A 20,032-nucleotide genomic window follows, 5' to 3' on the forward strand; every position below is an offset into this window, starting at 1 on the left:
CTGAGAAATTAGCCTTCTCCATGATACTGCCTAGTGTCATGGTACCAAAATCAGTGGTTTTCTGATAATATCTGTGATCCTTCATTTTTTGGCAAACTGAAATATTGTACCTTATTAGCAATTAAAACAATTTGAATGGAGAAGTGCAGAGGTCAAATTATTACTGTATAAACACTGATTAAGCATTCCTTAAACTGTGTAAATCCTTAAAGCCTGAAAGGATTATCTTCACAAACTACAGCTACTTTCTTGAACCTGAAATCAAGCATCTCAAATAAAATTAGCTTTTAGAAGGGCCTTGTCCAAAGCACAGTGAAATCGATGAGAATCGACTGCATCCCAAAGAGTTAGTGAAAACTTCCTCACTGCCAGAGTTAGGATTCTTACTGAGGAAACAGTACAAGCGACAATAGTAGACAAAAGCATGTATTTATATAGGAACATAAATATATTTTCAAATATATTATACACTTGCAGGCAAGTTCGTTCTTCTATAGTAGTAAAGTCATATACAAGATACTTCAGATAGTGGTTATTTAACCTGAGTCTATATGCATCGCAAATACTAAAAGAAGAAACACAAGGAGAGACACATTTTCTCACAGAAGAAAATCTGATTAAGAGAATTTTTAATCTACAAGGTTGTGAATCACTAAAACATATTATTTATCTTCCGAAAGAACTGCAAAAAAATGGCACCATGAGAAAAATGGATGCTGATGCTGTAGACAATACAAGTGGCTCCTGCCTTTTCTCACAGTGAAATGCTCAAAGAATGTTTTTGGACAGGATGTTTCCAGCAAAGAGTCTCAAAACAGCATTTTACTTTCTCGCTGTTGAATACAAACCAGAAATTAAAAGGTGGCAATGAGAAAAAAACTCATAAGTAAACTTTTTGTCCTCAGCAACACCTTTTTACCCAGGGAGAATTTTAGCTGCGGAAGAGGAAAGGACAAAGGTCTGTTGGACAAGTGGAGCTCCTCAAAGGACTTGCTCCCAAATACTTCTTCCTGTATTTTTTTTCAGACTTTTCTACACCAGATGTTTATTGACCAGGGTTTCACCACTGTAAAACTGTTCCCCTGCACCTTCCACCTGATTTTGATGTCCTTGGTTTATTTAGGACCTACATTCTTCCCCCTCTTTTCTTTAAATCAACCTTCCCAGTGGCCTGAACATTACCTTCTGCTTTGCTTGTTTTCCCCACCCAGTACTTTCGCCTAGCTAGAGCACTACACCAGACACAGACCGCCGGTCGCCGTGCACAAACTTCATGAACAAAACCCACAGGACCCGACTGGATGCTCAGCCTTCGCAAGCGCTGCCTTTCAGGGTCAGGACACTACCTCCATAAGCCTCCTCAGAAGGGCACGGAGGTTATTGGGCAGGTCCTGGGGGACCGAGTGGTGTACCAAACCAAAACAAATTTGGCAGCTCTAACTTCCCAATATTACGAAGCAATACCGTTTCATACAGAGGGTACGAACAGGGACGTGGAGCTGAGACACGTGCTTTGCAGGAGGGCAGGCGTTTAGGGAGGTCCTCCCTGTGCCGAGCCCACCAGGTTCAACACTTGGCCAGCTGGAAAAGTCACCTCATTTTGCAGACCTGCAGCTGACATCTAGAAAACCACACTGTGACGACAGCCAGGCTTAAACCCTGCCCTGCGCACACACAAGGTCTGCTGCTTCCCAAGTCTGAGATGTCAGCCCGGGCCCCAAGGGTTGCATCGCAGAGGGCAAAAAATAAACAGCCAAGCACCGCAGGCTGCCGCCGGGCACCCTGCATTCCCATGAGAAACTTACAAAGTCGGATAAACCGCGTCACAGCAGTCCTGCAAACCGGAGGCCTGGATGGTTTAAAAATACTGCCTGCCGCAGATTTCCCAGGCCATATATAGTTCACACATCTCACAGTAGCAGGAAGGAGCTGCAAAGACACACAGAGACACAGAGAAGGAAGAAAGTAACAGGGGATGCGACTGCCAGTGTGCAACAAAAACAGGTTAAAAATAGCCTGGGCCGCAACAGCTCCCTCCTAGCAGGGGGGCGCGGGGGCCGCTGGTTCTCCCTGCCCTCCCTGGCCCCTCTCTCAGCTGCCTATTTTCTGCCAGGAGGAAAGGGCAGGAAGGAAGCTTAAGCTTTCGGTTCCTGTAGGCAGATGGAGAGAAAATGAGAGCCCTGCTTGTTTTGACACCGGGCAGGCTCACCGAGGCTTGCACAGACACCCGGACGGCGCTGCGGGACCGCCTCCCCGGGGGCTAGGCTGGGGGCATGGGGAGAGCACACCCTTGGAGGGTCTCGCTCGTGACCCCCACCCACCAGCAGCAGGCGTAACCCGAGGTGTGATGCCATGCTGCCCGGAGGGGAATGCAGCCTGCGCTTTGATAAGGGCTTTGAAACAGGTGAGATGCTGACCTGGAGATAAAGCCAAGATGTACAACCCTACTCTGGTAACATAAAGAAAAACCAAAAAACACTTGTTCTGCCCGTCACCTCTTCTGTCCCACAGCCAAGCTTCCCCAGAGCCATTGCAAAGGGAAAGCAGCCACATGCCAAATGGGGTTATCTCTCTGTGAGGATATTGTCCATCACCTTCTCCTAGCCTGGCCCCTTGCAGGAAAAACGAGACTATGAAAGCATGTGCCATCAGGTCAGGGTGTGTGACCCTAGCCTCCTGAAATCTCCTTGCTTGTTGGGATTTCCAGCAGCCAGGTGAGCACCACCTGACCTGTGGCTTGGGTAGAAAGAAGGAGGTGTTGGTATGTTTCCAAAGGCCACACAACTAATCGCAGGACCCGTTTCAATTTGTTCTTTAGAGTGCTAGGATTTTTTTTCTTTTATTCTTGGCTAATTGCATCCTGTAGGCCTGGTTGCCCCAGCCACAGACAACTTCTGTCAGCTCCTAGATGCTGACACGAAGCACTGAGAGGGGTCCAAGCCAAAAGTCCAGATTCCAAACGTCCCTGAACTTTGGAGAAGTTCAAATCAGAGCACACATCTTTAGTGAGAAGAGGAAAGCTGTTACATGATCCCAGCCCTGGGCAATAGAGGTAACACTCCAGTGTGGTCTGAAGGTGACTTCCAGAATATGTGGTGTGGAGCAGAGCAGAGGAGGAGAGGGAAAAGCGTGAAGGCATTTTTCATATGTTTAAAAAAAAAACCCAAAGCTCTAGGAGGGAACTTGGTGTCTGCTGTCTGTGGGAGGGTGAGGAAGGTTGCTGACAGAGTAAAGGGGGTTAAGAGAGGTGGATGAACTCTGAATGGAACAAGAAGCGATACCAAACAGCCCTGTAGGCTGTCAGAGAGGTGTCAAAAGTCAGGAAGGAGCAGAATAACCAAGAATGCTAGCGTTCAGGGAGAAGGCCATCAGAGCTTATCTGTATATCTACGAGATCTTGAGACTGACAGCTGCATTCAGGCTCACACAGTCCCTGCTATGCTCTCTGTCTGCCTTTCACATGGATCAACATCCTCCCAATGCCTCATCTCCAGTTTTGTTTGCAAGGGAAGGATGCCTTTGGATAGCAGGGTAGCGTGGGGCACTGGCTGTGCCGTGTGTTGGACAGTAAGCAACACCAGCCTCTCTGCGTGCTGCCGGCAGCCCCCACCCCAGCATTTCCAGCTACAGGGGCAGCGTGGGCTTTTCCGTCTGGAGCACAAGAAGTGTGCACGGTGCTCCTCTGGCTCCCCATCAGCTCACGTCTCAGTCCATCACTTAGGCTTGCAAGAATTAAGGCTGGGCACTAACAATGTCAGGCTGCGCAAGCAGAGATGTCTTTTTAACTCCACGTCAGAATATGGACTCTTGATTCCTGCTCCTGGAAAGACACCAAACAGCCTGACTGGGTTTGCCTAATACGATATTAATGCGCTGGCTGTGCTTAGACATACTAGTCTCTGTACACCCCAGGAAAAGCTTTAGCCTGAACTTAGAGGGCACCACGCTGCAGGATTGGGGAGCCATCCCCATCAGATTACACAGGGTTAAGGTTTAAGGTCAGAGTGGTGCACAGCTTAAGGGGATAGCGGCTCCGGCCATGCTTGCAGGAAGGTGGGATGACAACCCTGAGCATGACCATACATGTGGTGTGCATGCAAGGGTGACCTTGTATGTGCCATGCTCCTCCCATGGGCCAGAGGAATGAACTCCTGGTGATATCTAACCTCCCTTCAGCCAGCTGCCACAGACTGGTTAGATGGCTTTTGTGCCATGCCACTATACCAGCCATAAAAAGTAAAGGGTAGCTTCCTGGCTCTCACTTCCTCAGTTAACAAATACCGCCACTAACTAACTGACAGTAACATGGAGCTATTCTTGGCCATAGGTGGATCTTACTGAGGTGATACTTGTTGTGGGTAATGTAATTTATTACTCGGTGAGGCACTTTGGGATACAGATTGAGAAGACCACTAGGAAAGTGCCAAAGCAATAATACAAGTCAGGATCTTCCCCAGTAAGGTAATATGTTCCATACTTGCTGTGCCTCTGAGAAATAAAGCATTGAAGTTGCACTGGCTCCAGCGTAATGCTGTAAAGATTTCCAAATACATGGGTGGAAACAGGGGACTACTGTGCTCAAGAGGTGGGTCCCTCTTTGGATCAGCAGAAGTGCAAGGCATTTATTTTTTTTTCTTAAAGAAACTCTGAAGACAAAAATCCCACCCTGTGGAAAGGCACTTGGCTGCCAGAGAGAAGTATTTTGTTTCAGGCAGGCGGGCAGCTCTCCCCACACAGCAGCAGGGTCATGCCGTCCAGCCCACGTTAGAACTGGGCTGTACTCTAGGTGAACTCTACCAAATTAGCTGTACATGATGCTGCATTCCCTCCTTTCTCGGAGGATCAAAGTGGCTGGATTGAGTCCCAGCTTTCTGCAGATAAGCAGGTCACAGGACTAGTTTGCACCTCTATGCTGCTTGTAATACACCATGTTACAGATTCCTCAGGATTTCCTGGTTTGTGCCCATATACACTGGATACCGAGGGCCACATTTTTTCCCTTTAGTCATCTGAGCTAATCTAGTGACCTGGAATACTTCTACAGACTCTTAACACCAGTACAGATTCTCTGACAGTGTTACATCTGATTATAAACTACTACTGCTCTTCTTGCCCAAACGCTCTTTATGATTCCCTTGTTTTACATGAAAAACTCATTCTGTCCTTCCAAAGGCTTCTCCCACCAGCACAGCAGCACGAGGGCAGGTGCAGCAGCCTACAGCCTAACTTGGATTAAACTCTTTCTGAATGGTGGAGGGAGAAAGAGAAGGCTACTAGGTTTGGTAAGCCATGAGGCATCCCTAATGCCCAAGCAAAATGCATGTGAAGAACAGGCCGGGGGTGGGGGCAGATAGCAATAATTGGAAGTCCATTTCACTTGTATAAAAGTGTTAATTAGTTGTTTGTCTGCAGGCACACCGTGGGCTTCACAAAGACACACACAAGTTGCAGCAATTAATTACTAGCAGGGTCTGGGAGACTGTCTCCATAATTAAAATTTGTGATCAAGCAGCAGCAATGGGTGATTCAAAAGCAAACAGCAGAACATGTACATATATATTCCTCTCTAAAAAGATAATATGGTTTTGTGTCATAGGACTGAGTGATAAATTGACTGTAATTTTAACCATTGCTGTTGTTTAAGCAACGGATACATTTATAATAGGCAAGTGATAGCTTTAGAGTGAGTCATTTTTTTACCTATGTAGTTTATCTGTCAGTAGAAGCAGATACATGTTGAAACTATGCAAGAAATTATGTCAAATCCAACAAATAGTTTTGAATGAAAAAATAGAAATAGACTTGAGAAAAAAAATGTTTTATTTAATTTTGGAAAGATAGCTCATGACCCAATGTTCCTATTTTAATTAAAAAGTAAAAAGAAATCCCCAAGTCCAAAATTGATTTGAAGACAAATATTTTTTCCAACTCTCATACCCAGCTATAGCCACACATACTCCCCGTGTCTGTGCTCCCCAGAACATAAAAAGATTTTAAGGGCTGAATGAGGGAGAAATTCAAACAGAGGCATCTTATTAGCAAAGAAAAAGACATGACAATAGTTTGGATAAAGCATTTAAATGTTTCATTTAATTTGTGAAAAATACATTGAGTATAATAATAGAATAGCACTGCATAAACTTGCACAATTCCAGTGGGATGGGAAGCATCCTGAAAATTTTGGCTTGGGATCCTTCTTTACAACATTTTTAAAAAAATATCTGATATCTGGAGCAGTGAAGACCATTCCCAAAATAAAAGTGACCTTCATAATTATTTTCATAGGCTATTTTTGGCAAGGCTGATTGAAAAATATTTCCAGTGAGTGTATTTTAAAAGTGACACATTTATCTTTTCAGATTGTGAACTGTTCAATTCACAAATATATTGATTATTAAAAATTACTCATACCCTCTTTTCTGGAATATTTTTGGCCAGGGGATTGTTTAAGACAATCTGTTGGTATTGTCCAGCCTATTTCTGAGCTGTGTTCATCAGAGACAGTGACCGTGGCATTTTTTTGTGCTCTGCTGGGTGGCTGAAGAACACCTGCCAACAAAGTTTTGGAGGCACTGCTCCCATTTCCACGTTTTGCAAGTCACAAAATATTTACTTTTTTTTTCAGGAATATTGCAGCCAAGAAGCCAACAGAAAGGTTTGCTGAAATATTTCCATGGAGAAAACAGAAAAAAAAAGGAGCACAATAAAGCTCAAACCAGTGCCAACAAACTGTATTTGCTACAGTACAGCCTGTTTCTCACAGCTGCGTTCAGAGGCAACGAAAATGTTTCCCTGGGTCTAAGAACTCCCTGGACAGGAACGGGCTTCCAGCCGGCAGGATGCAAGTGCTTCACAGCAATGAAATATGGGATCGTGTGGCAGCCGCTTACTGTAGAAAGTCTTCCCTTTTCATATGTGGCAAGTCACAAACTCAAAGCAAAATGTCGCATGAAATGGAGCTGTAACTTTATATCTCTATGTGTAATTCAATTATAAACGGAGTATTTTGGCCATTGGCCACAATAAAAGAAACGTCCGATTAATCTGTGTAAAGAAAGATTTCGTATTTCAGAAATGAAAATTTAAAATCCAAGACCAGCCCTTAATTACCACGCAACGATCACAAAAAACCCTCACAAAAATCCAAATTCAATTACCTGAAATACTAGTGCTTGGCTTGATCATACTTTAGCCTTCTAGCTCAGACACTAAAGCATTCCCAATTTAAGAACAGGGAAGGGTAAGACCAACATTTCCTCTGCTGGCAAACTAGGTTTTGCAGCTTTTCTTGAGCAGAACACTCTTTCCTTTCATCCTTTCAGAATAGTATCTACCTAAAACACTTCCCTTATAACATAGCTGCTACAACCTAAGTTATGAGGGAACAGGAAATGGAAAAAAAAAAAAAAAGGAGGGGGGGCAATTTTTGGAAAAAAACAAAAAGAGAGAAAAAGAAATTGAAAAGAAAAAAAAATGAAGAAAAAGAAAACTGAAATTGAAAAAACTAGGTCAATAAGCTTTGTGAGAAACTAAGGATTTATCTTTCACCTTTCTGCACATGCTTATTGTTTTTCCTTTTTACACCAGAATGTTCAGAAGACAAAGTCAAATAACAGCAATGAATAACTGACACCCCAGTGTAAAAAAAGAGAAATCCAAAAATCCAAAATACTTGTGAAATCAGGGATTTGCGGGGGGGATTTAGAATTGCCCCTTCAAATAACTTTTAAAAAAATAAAATGCTTACCATCAGAAGAGTCACAGTCCACACCAGGGAAGGTACAAAACTTTATGCCACGAACTGAGGCTGAGGAAAAAGTCATTACTAAATTAGCAGAGCCGAACTTCAGTTAGCCAAGTAGAAGAATCCCATTTCTACCAGTTAATGTAGACAGCCAGTCCTCTCCAGCTCGACAGCCATCTGCACCTCTTTAAGTTGTCATGTTTGGTTTGATTGAAACGTTCACATAGTAGAATAAAAAATCCAGAACTTTGAAACAGCAAGAATCTTACTGCCAAGCTTTGTAAAACTCAAACCTATTAACCAAAAGAAAGCAGCTAGACAAAGAAGCCAATACACAGACATTTTATTGGGGGAGGTTTTGTTGTGAATTGTGACTTGCACAGTAACTAGTTTGCAAAGGTCAGCCAACTACGTTATCCAAGACAATTACAAATCTCACCCCAACAATTTTACAATGCGACTCCTTTGTAGCGTTACTTGGAATGACCATCCAAATAGCCAAAAAGCAGTGAATATTTTTCATGTTGAATCATGATGGTTCAAGCACCGCTGTCATCGTCCCAATGTCACCGCACTGACCTGTCAGTGCCCTGCAATGGAACACTTTTGCACAGCAGTTTATCAGGCTGCCTTGCACTGGGATATTGCAACCACCAGCAGTCTTGAAATGCTTTCTTGAGTCTTCGTACGCGTGCTGTGCCGCTTTCACACTCAGAGAGCGCTCTGACAGGGATCTTGCTCCTCTGCTCATGGAAACATTCACTAACTTTACTCCCAGCAAAACAATAAAAAAGAAAATACATATTCTCACAGAGCAGAAACACAACTGCACCTAGGAGGGCGTATAGATCATCTGCCAATATATTCAATCAAAAAGCCTAACCGAGATACGCACTTCACAAAAAAAGCACGTCTTCTATTTAGATATGACCTCACAACTTGTAAATTGATTACAGATCTGCATTAAAATATAAAATATATTCAAGACCAAGTGTCCAAATTAAGTTGTGGTTTGGGTTTTTGGGGGGGGCTGGGGGGGAAGAAGCAGGTGTCTGCATGTTCGCCTCACCTAAATAACCTTATTTTAAAAGGCAGGCAAGTTAAAATCAGTATTTTTCTGCATAGCAGAAATTTAGGCTGATACTAGCATATTAGATTTCCCATATGAAAAAGATGGGATATGAAAAGCAGTGGTACCTCAGAAGACAATTCATAATACTGAAAAATTCCTGGGAATTTCGATGGTACATGGCTGCAGGTCTTACCTTAAAAAAAAAAAATTGAGGATTTATGATCCCCTTGCAAAGAAACAGTAAAACTGCGGGTGTAAAGAAGCACCTCATAAAATCCTTGCATAAATTTTTGCATATAACTAAAGAATGTGGAGTCAGCAAAGCAAAAAGTGGAAATGTTAACATCTTTTTAGTTTTTATTCTAGTGTGGTTTTTGTTGTTTTTTTTTTCACATAAACAGCTGCATATGGGAAGTTCCTCTCTTTTTAAACGTGGATGATATTTTGTCACTGAAGATGACAAAGAGAGGTTGCAGAGTCCCCACCCTTGGAGACAGTCAAAAGCTGTATGGACATCGTCCTGGGCAACCTGCCCTAGCTGACCCTGCTTTAGCATGGGGCTTGGACCAGACGAGCTCCAGAGGTCCCTTCCAACCTCAACCATTCCGTGATTCTGTGATCTTCGTTAACAGGAATGATGTGTGATGTTGCAAGAACATGTCTACTAATCACCTACTACTGAACATTGTATATGTGCTGTACTATAGAAAGGAAGTGGTTTTAAAAAAAAAAAAACAAATCACTGTCATAGTTTAAATAATATTCAATTACTAAATTCTGAATTCCTAGGAAGTGTCTTCCAGCTGAATGCCTTAATGAATTTTAAATGCTGTAAGACTGAAAAAAATTTTCCCTTGCCTGAGTTGCCTAAGTTTTTACATGATGATGAGCAGACAAAACAAAGGGGGATAGCTTACAGTGCTAAACATTGCATTTAACTGATGGTTCGTCATAGCATACATGATGATTTTACATGTAAGATGTAACAAAACTACCATTGCCCGCCCCTACTCTTCACTGTGTTTTTTAGGAGAAAGAACTTCACAACACAAAGTGTAAGCTCGTATTTAGAAAGTCTCTATCTGAACCATCAGTGGGGCCTTTCTCTTTCCTCAGCCTGAGTCCCCTTGGCCAGTGAGCCTGTGTAAGATCACAAATCACAGCATTTGTTTTTCAGTGCATGCCATTTTTTATGCTTTCTCAGGAACACTCATCCACAGTTGGCTCCTCTAGTCCCATTTCATTCTTCTTTGTACTGGTGGATGGCCTAAAACAGGGAGAAGTGGTTGGACTTTGAACACACAGTCATTTTTTATAAATTTACTGTGCACTGTATATACTCCACCCCTCCATTTCTTCCTTGCCCATCTCCTAGTCAGGATGAACTCTCCACCAGCCCAAAGTGGCTCCCCACAGCTTGCACGCCACTGCAACCATTTGCCTTCACATCAGTGATTGTGTCAGAGTGCGGTCATTCCCAGTTGTTAAAGTGCCTAAAAGAAAAGGATTTGCTGATACAAATTCGAGGTGTAACAAGTTACTTCTGGATTAAGAAATGTTGGGTAGTTGTAAACAAAAGATTATCTTGCCCCACCTCTTGGAGGCTACAATATTTTTCACAGCTCCCCCTTCATAGTGCCCCATAGTTTGTAACTGCATTTGGCAAAAGCTTATCTTCCACAGTCTGAATGTGGAAGAGTTTTGCTTATCTATCACGTTCATTATTATGTGATTAGACAGTAGCCACCACCCGCTGTAACTATGATGTGGAATGAGGAATGTGTGAAGATTTACTGCTTACTGTCTAAATACAGCTTGGAAATATATCTCTACAGGAATAAACTTGCTTTTCAACTTAAAAAGTATAGCGCACACCTTGCTTCGGAATACTGAGGAAAATCAACGTAGCAGTAAATCCTCACGTTGACACACTCGGGTTGGTGCCACCATTCTGACCTAATCAGGAAAGGAAATGACTTACAAGTCAGACCTACAAGCCGGGGTCAGCAGCCTTTGTGAAGCAGCAGTCAGGGGTGTTCGAGGCTTGGGCTCAACTCTCATGGTGGCATTCAGTCACGTCTATAGCACCTTCTCAGCCCCCCAGCTTGTTAGAAATAACAGAGCCAGAGATCAAATTAAGAAGAAAAAGGTTACAGTGGGAGTTAAGAAAGGCTGGTTTCCTCCTTCCTGCCACACCGCTGATGACAAGTCATTCCCTCACGGGTTTCCACAGCTCCTCCAACACTGCTCTTCCTGAACAAAAGATCACACACTGTCATTCATCTTTGTAGATCTCTCATGCTTTGCCTTCTACAACTGTTCCACGACGGAAAACTGCACCTGTCACCTTCTGATAACTGCCATCTGTTGCCACAAAACAAACTGCTCATAACCCCCAGGAGGGCTTGTGGGGCAAACGACAAAAGCTGCAGGTGGGTAGCATTCCACACATAGCCAACTTTGGGAAAGTGGAAGTGGTAAGAAGGAGCTACCTAGGACATGCCTCCAAGTGGTGGGGTGCAGGTGCTGCCTCCAGCCATTTTTGGGCTGTGGAGGGGAAAGCCGTGTACACCTCAGCCTCACCACAGGTTGCTCTGACTCACTGCCCCATCTGTGTGGCTGGTGGCCAGGCCCCTGGGGACTGCTGCTGTGCCTCGTGGCAAGCCATCGCTCTGCCCCGTGGGAGTGCTAGTGCCTACTTAGGGCAGGGCAGAGCCTCAGAGAAGCCATATGGAGACAGTCACACACCCAGCTGAGGTGGCTGGGAGAGGAAGATAGTCTTGCATGGCTTCCCCTGTGGCCCATGTCCGCCACAGGCTGGTTCAGAGGTAGAGACTAATTTAAGGGGTGGCATCAGGAAACCCTCACATTTTCAGCTGTCAAAGCTCATTAGGCTTCTACCTATGTGTCTGCTCCCAGCAACAGTATCTCAGCAGCATAAAGCCCCCGCATCAAAACACAGTATCAGCCCCAAATGCTGCTGAGGGCAGGGTCCCCCCTGGGCCACCCAAACCCCTCACAGTTACATCAAAGGGCTCTCTCCAGAACTTATTCATGAGTTTTCTTTACAGTCTGCCCATCTGAAAAGTACGGTGGCATTAAATTGTATACGCAATTATTTTTTTTTTAAACAAACAAAGCCTCCAAGCCTGACAGGCAAGGGCAGGGATGGGATTAGGCAAACATCCTATACAGACGGTTCCCCTTTCTGTCTGTCAGCTTGTAAGTGCTTTCTTTTCTGGAACTATACAGTACTACTAACTGAGCCGGAAACAGCTATTTAAAAAGTGATTATAGTGTGACATTTTTGTTTGACCTAACATCAAGCCATGTGCAGCTTAAATGTCAGCAAAGCTATTTACTATAGGGACAGGCAGGCCCTAGCATGCTTAAATCTACCCAGCGTCTTAAAACTGCGTGCTGTCTCTACTCGGTGCACATGAATGACACTGAAGGCAAGATGTAAAGTATAGCGCTCCGTAAGCTGTGATGATTGACTAATACGCTGGGTGGCACAATGCATTCAGCAAGAGGCTCACGGGGAGGAAGACAAAATAATGGATAATTAAAATCAATCTCAGGTTAGAAAGCAGAGGCCCGTGCAAAAGTTTCCCTTGGATTAGCAAGAGCATGCCAATAGCTGGTGTGTTTTGTCCAGGGATGTCTGAGGAGCTCAAATATTTGGACAAAAATAGCAAGCAGAATTTTTTTGTGTGTGTTAGCGCAGGAGCTGCATCGGTCACACGAGAGAGGAGGGAGCGCAGCCCCCAGCTGTGTCCAGGGGTCCTGCCCTTAGCAGCCTCCTTGCAGCCCCCAGCAAAGCCCTGCAGCCTCGGGGCTGTAGCCCCCGCTGGGGCTGGCAGAGCACAAATCCGGCCGCCCAGCTGCGGCTGCCACGCAGGGTGACAGAGGGGAAGGGAGGCCTCAGAGCCCTGTCACCAGCCAGTGAAATAATAGCCCAGCAGTGGGGGAGCAGGAGGCTACTGCAGCTAATTACGGGCATCCCTCCCTGGGTGAGAGCCGACAGGAATGAGGCGGCTTCAGATCCTGCAAGGATGCAGGAGCACGGACAGCTATAAAGTGATATACAGTTATATAGTATCATCAGCTCTCCCTGGAAGACAATGAACTGGTTTGCAATGGATGGAGAAAAGTACACTTACAGGTCCTTACTGGGACCAGAGGCACGTATTTGGACAGCGTTCCAGTCTAACGTTCTTCTCAGAGCCTAAAATAACAAACAAATCAGTGTGCCTTTATTTTGAGAAAACGGTGCTCACAGTAATGAGGGTGGGTGGGGGCACTCGAAAGGAAGCAGAGCTGTGATAAAACTTCCATTTTGTTCTCTCTTGCATGTCAGAAAAAAATTTACATTATAATTCAGAGTGCCTTTCAGGGTTTATTTTTCTTTACATTGTTACATGCCCGATCACATCTGATTTTGGAAGCTAAGCAGGGTCTGACTTGGCTGGCATTTGGGAGGCCGCTGAAAATGCAGGAGACTGAGCAGGATCTGTGTGTTCGTTATATGAATGCGCAGTGCCTAAAAGCATGATTGGGGCGGAATGACAAGTATATTCACAGCTTTTCCATATTTTAAAATATTGCTTTTCTCCATGACTGAAAATAACATCATGAATCTTAAATAAGCATTTTTTCAAATAATAATAATAATAAAAAGACCCCTCGTGAATACTGGTTAATACTTTCCAATGAGCACAGAAAAACCCTTTGAGCAAACTGATCATCAGGTCATTAGAGATAGGAAATAAATTCTTTAATTTCTGTCTGTTTGCTATTTACTTTACTAAGTGTTGACAGTGACAGGGGACTGTAAAAATCCTTTCAAAACTCATTTAAGTACAATAAGTGAAAACAGTATAAACTTTTTAAGAGCAAAGATATGAGAGGTAGCCAGAGGATTTTTTTTTTATGTGGTGTTTACTGTTGTTCTTGGTGTTTTCAGTGATAAAGGTCTTAATTATATCATATAAACGTTCCTTCCTTTTTGCTTTACCTTAGAAAAATCCACAGGATCAAGTATTTTGCTTGGAGGCTCCCAAGCAACAGTTAAAACTTCAAGAAAAGTTTCCTTCATTAAAAATGTTCATTAGTCATTCAAGTTAAAACAAATATCATTTTGAAAAAATAACAAGTGTAACTAGAACTCCCTTCCTCTCCTGCATTCTTATCAAATGTCATCAGTGGGTACCGCTCAGATCCTGAGTGGGCCTTGTGGTCCAGGGTGAGCTTCTTATTTTTTGTCGTCTTCTCCCCTCAAAAAAGTTAAAAAGACAGAACTGACAGTGAATGTGTTACAAAGAAAGCAAACATCAAACAGATCTTTGAGTACCTTTCTTCCACCTTTGAAGAAGAAATAAATACGAAATGGCAAAGCAAGGCAAGCTTCACATGCCATAAGCCTCTCCCAGGTAGTGCCTGAGATGCCCTCGTTCAGTTTTGCAGCCCTTCTTTGTTATATCGAAATGTGAGGGATTTCTAAATCCTGATTTGGATGCATCCCCCAGCAGCAGGGAGAAACCGACAATTACTGAAGCAAGGCAAGTTGTTTTCAGTTTAGCAGTTTTTTTCTAAGCCAGGCTTGTGGTTTCATTTAAAGTTTCAATGCTTCCATTCTCTGAGAAGCCTAGTGGCTTTTCAATAGCAGAAGATCAAATGATGTTAATCGGGCAGTGTGACCTAATCCTCTAATTCAGCTGCCTTTTTACATTAGAAATGTTTTGCTCATGTAAGATTTGGTTTGCTCTTAAATTGACTTTTTTTTTTTTTTTTTTTTAATGCTAAATGTGCTATTCTAAAGTTCTTCTCCTAGCTCCATAGATCTGTTACACAAATAAGGGAAGCCCACCTTTTCTTCATTTTGTAGGTTTAGATAGGCTAATCCTAAGGGTTCTGACAGAAAATCTCTTGTTAACCACAGAAAGCCCAAGATGTTATGCAACAGCAGTCAGAAGAACATTTTTCTTTTTGGTAGTGATCCCACAGGTTACCTACAATGAACGGGGCTGCTCTGGTCAGCTAATGCAGACTGTAGGAAGGCTACCGTAAGTGTGCTTTCCCCTCAGCCTTCTGATATACCTTCCATTGACATTCGCACACGTTTCACCAAAGACTGAAACAATTTCCTCGTTTCCCTTCTGTTCCCTCACTTTTTCTGATGTGGTGGCTCTGGCGCACTGCCTCATGTGACGGGGCTGCTGCGGCACGGCTGGGAAAGGGCAGCTGGAGCAGCCCTCTTCTGCGATGTCCCCCCTCCCTCCACACTGTGCAGCTGGGCTTGGGTGCCAGGTTGCAGCCACACCTGACCTGCAGGACCAGAGCAGAGCAAACAGCCTGCTGGATTGCTCCACAAACGACTGGTAGCTTACGCACCGAGACCGCCTTGTGCTCCCATGCGGACGGGGGCAGCTGGGTGACCCCCCCCCCAAACACAGCCTGTCAGACTGGGCATGTTCTCTGACCCTGTAACACCAGAAGAGCTCCTGAGCTCTATAAGTGCCAACAGACAGACCACCAGCACTGGTTGTGTCTACTGACCTCCACAGCGGCATCCCCTAGTGAAGGCCACACGAGGGGAGCCTAGCCAGCTCACAGGCCACGTGCATTTAACTGTATTAATCAGTTCCCCAGGCACATGTTTGGAACCAAAACTCTACAAAGCCTGGCGACAGCCATCGCTCCTGCGGGCGACGCGCAGGTACCTGCATTCCTGCACAGACCCAAAGGCCGGCCCCTCCCGAAACACTAGGCTCTGCGGTCAAACGAGTGTTAAAGGCCAGCACAAATTAAATGTCGTTCACTTACCCCTAGGCTGGATTTGGCTAATTACAGATAATAACTAGCCCATAGTTAACACTATCAATGTTAACCTACTTCCTATGACCTTTCCTGCTTGAGTTGTAGAGGAAGCCTCAGCAGAAGACATCCAGCCCTTGGCCCAGCCATCAGCGCGTGGTGCCTCTCTCACCTGCTTTGATGGCCTGCATAGGGCAGCACGGGGCTCCCTGGGGACAAGAACAGACAGCACCTGTGAGGCGTGTGGCGGAGGGGAGAGAGCTACACGGCACACATGTACCTGTCACTCCAGTGGTTTGCTCTTTTCTGTACCATTACTGAGGATTCTTGCAACAGATTTTCACTAGCTACTTCTACACGGTTGCTAAGATTTCCTCAGGGAAAGAAAGATATAATACAGTCTGGAAAACTAAAATGATCATTTACAGTGTCTGGCAGGTGCTCTTCAACCTTTTTGCTCTTCAGGAGGACATCAGGCCCGTTGATCCTGCCTGCTGGAGCTGTGATACACAATCCTTTTGCTGTATCCAGTGAACCATACAACTTTCTTTTTCTTTTTTTTTTTTTTTTTTTTTCCCCCTGCCAGATGGTAACAAATTAATCCAATCAATTAATTACTTTTCCTGAAGATATTTTGCCAACACAAGGTTTGCAGTGTCCGTGTTGGCAGAACACATAAGAGTTTTCGAAATCCCACGTGTTATTATTGGCTTTACATTACATAAACCACAAGCTGATTAAGATCCACCTTATGAGTAGTTAATGGGTCTGTCCCCAGTCATCTGGCATTTGTGGAGATTTTCATATCACTGTGCCAAGTGTGTAAAGCATCCCCTTTGCGCCAGCGCTACTGCTTAAAGAAATAGAAGCATAATTTCAGCCGGGCATTGAGCAGTAGCAAATGTGGTCGAAGCAGAAATTTGTGGGTGGAGAGCGCCATCTCCAGCTACAAAATAATAAATACTCTGGGGTAACAAAACGAATTTGGTATTTCTCCTTTGGAATTGCCATCTGTTCCGGCAAAAGTTGGAGGAAAAAAGCCATTTGAGACTGATGAAAGACTGAGATTTAAGCCTTAACACTATCGTAATATTCTGTAGGGAGACTTTGCAAATCCTTGCTAAAGTTTATGAATTAATTAAAAAAGGTGCTTAAAATTGGAAGAAGTTGAGCATCCCGAATTTGCTTCTGTTTTCAGGCTACTTAGCCAAGAATAAAATCACATCAGATTTTAACAGCGGTAAAATTTGTACTACATTACGGTCCTCCAGCCTACACAGAGTCTGTACATCCAGTACTACATGACGCACCTGATAAGTACTTGGAAAAGCTCATGAATGACACCTCTAGCACTGACCCAGAATGACTGGCTAGAAAAATAGTGCAAACGAGCAATACGCAAGAACAGCATACAAAGTTCATGCAGAAGAATTATATACATACAAATATTACAAAATTTACAAACATTAAAAAATCACACTACATAAATATTTTACATAAATACATTTAAGTATATAAATACAAATACTACAAAAATTATACACAAAAAAAAATGGATAAATACAAATACGAAAGAATTACAATGGTTGTATTAAGTACAAGTGGATTTCGTATACATTTTACCCCACATAAATGGTACATGTGTTAGTGTACGCTTCTAAAGAAATCTGTGCTGGAAAAAATAAACCAAGACATTATTTATAGTTGATGTTTGAGAAATTGTTCTCCACCACAGTGTTAAATGATGTCACCGTCCTGTTACCCAGCAGTTTTCTGTTCTTCCTAACACCACGGGAAGGTGTTAGGAAGACCACCTCAGGTCTCCAGAGCATTCACAGCTCCAAAGGGTTCACATGGAGCAGAGATATTAAGTGCATCAGAAAATCAACCTGTGAACGCATGTGTGCTGCTTTTGATGATAGTATTCTCGGAACTAAATGGACAGCCAAGGTCAGGGCCTGCAAGCCCAGCCTCGTTAATGGCAAGGATGAGTTTGCTCTAGAAACATATCTAAAGGACACTAGTGACAAAGAATTTGTCACACAATAAAACTGAAAATCGTGCCTCCTCATGTGCGCTGTACAAGACTCTTCCGTATTAAAGAATTACTTAAGAATTTGCAAAAGCAAATGGACTACTGGATTTAAAGGACTATGAATACTAAACACGTACATTGAATAGAAAGATTCAGGAAGGGTTACAAGACAATGCATCTGTTATCAGCTAGCCTTAAAAATAGCATTCTTGAACTAGATATAGCATCTTATTTAAAATGTAAATTATTAAATTACTCTGTGTTATTTTTATGAGAGTCTGAGTTCAGAAGGAATTTGACAACCGTTCAGAAAATCAGAAAGATTCAGTTTGCAGCCACAGAGACTGCAAGATCACAAAATCACAGAATCACAGAATATTAGGGGTTGGAAGGGACCTTGAAAGATCATCTAGTCCAACCCCCCTGCCAGAGCAGGACCACCTAGAGTAGGTCACACAGGAACGTGTCCAGGCGGGTTTTGAATGCCTCCAGAGAAGGAGACTCCACAATCTCTCTGGGCAGCCTGTTCCAGTGCTCTGGCACCCTCACAGTGAAAAAGTTTTTCCTTATGTTAATGTGGAACCAAGATACAGAAAGAGTTGATGCAGCTCTATTAGAAAGGGATCTATCAAGGACAAGAAGACAATCAAGAACTGCTGGCATGGACTTATGAAGGACAAATCACACCTGGTTAACCTGTTTGCATCCTATGATGAAACAGCTGGCTACATGGACTAGGAGGGTGCAGTAGACACAATAGATCTTGACTTCAGTACAGCTTTTGAAATAATTTCCCACATCACTCATGAACTGAGGAAATATGGCATGAACAAGCTGGCTGTTAGATGCATTGAAAACTGCCTGGGCTGATGGGTTTGGTGGGTGGCAACTGTTGGCTTGGCAATCTGCCTGAAGGCCCATAACAAGTTGAGTACTCTAGGGGTTAGTACTAGGGCCCCTATAGTTCATTGTCTTCGTCAAAAACCCGGACCATGGGACAGGATGCATCCTCAGCATATTTTAAGACAACGCTGAGTTGAGGAGGCGGGGTGGTTGACAGGCTAAATGGTAAAGCTTCAGCTCTGAGGGACTTTGAGAAGCTTAAGGACTGGGCTGACAGAAGGCTTAACACGTTCAACAAGGAGAAACACAACCAAGGAGAAACGCCCTGCACCTAAGGCAGAATAAGGCCTTCCATTGGTACCAGCTGGGAAGAAACAGGCTGGCTACTAGCTTTGCCAAAAAGGACCTGGGGTTATGTGAAAGTCAAGTCCAACATGAGCAAACAGTGTGCTCTCATCCCAAAGAGGGCAAATCCCACAGTAGCCTACATTAGAAGGAGTACGGCCGCTAGACTGAGGGAAGTTACTGACCACCTCTGCTTGGTGTTGGTCAGGGCCTGGTTTGGTGTTTCCACAGGTAAAGATGGGGAATCTCCAGTGAAGGCTACCAAGATGATCAGGGTTTAAATCACATCACCTTGGAGGACAGGTTGAGGGATCCTGGGTCTGTCTTGCCTGTGGAAGAGCGTAAGGGGTTACATAACAGCAGCCTATAACTACTTGAAGGGGGTTTACAAATATGACAGAGCTAAACTCTCCTTGGTAGTGGTAGGGAATGCAACAGGAAACCATGGGCAGAAGTGGCTTGGGAGAGCCAAAGAGGACATTATGAAACAAATTATTTACTTGGAAGCTAGTTAACCTGGACAAAATATTACGAAATTTTTATTTTGGATCGTTTCAAGAGCTGTCAAGACATTTACTTTCAACAGGAAGGCTAGACTGTGCAACAGCCAGAGGTACTTTCCAACCAACCTGTTTATGATTGCGCACAAATGTAAAGCCCATGGCTTTCTTGGTCTATGATTCTTGTTTATTGTGGGAAAATAGCCTTAAAATGGTCACCAAAATGTTGTCTGGGCTTTACTATTAATTTGGGAGTGTGTTTAAGTATACACATGAGCAAAATTAAAACATACTCTGCCATCTGTTGCTATCTGGCAAACTGCAGATTCCTGCTTCTGAAAATGGAGCATTTCGTTGCCACATTTAAACCGCTACCTGCTACTTCGGTTGGCAAAAGCAGCAAAGAAACGCCCTGTGTTCTGAAAATGCACCGCTTGTCAAGTAATTCACTGTGCTATTTATTCCACTTGTAAAAGTGATGGAAGTGCCCGTAGTGGCAGATGGGAGAGGACCCGCCACCCACCTTCCCTTCCCCTCCCCACAGCGGCCGTGCCCGTGAGCGGCCTCGCTTCTCTCGCTGCGGCTCTCGTCGCATCCGCCGCCTGACTCGTTATTATTAAAGCGCTGTCGCGGTCCCCTAACCCCCGAGGAGCCGAGGCGGTGGGAACGCGGCTCCG

Source organism: Leptosomus discolor, chromosome 2, assembly GCF_034619465.1.
Source record: "Leptosomus discolor isolate bLepDis1 chromosome 2, bLepDis1.hap2, whole genome shotgun sequence".
Classification (NCBI taxonomy): domain Eukaryota; kingdom Metazoa; phylum Chordata; class Aves; order Leptosomiformes; family Leptosomidae; genus Leptosomus; species Leptosomus discolor.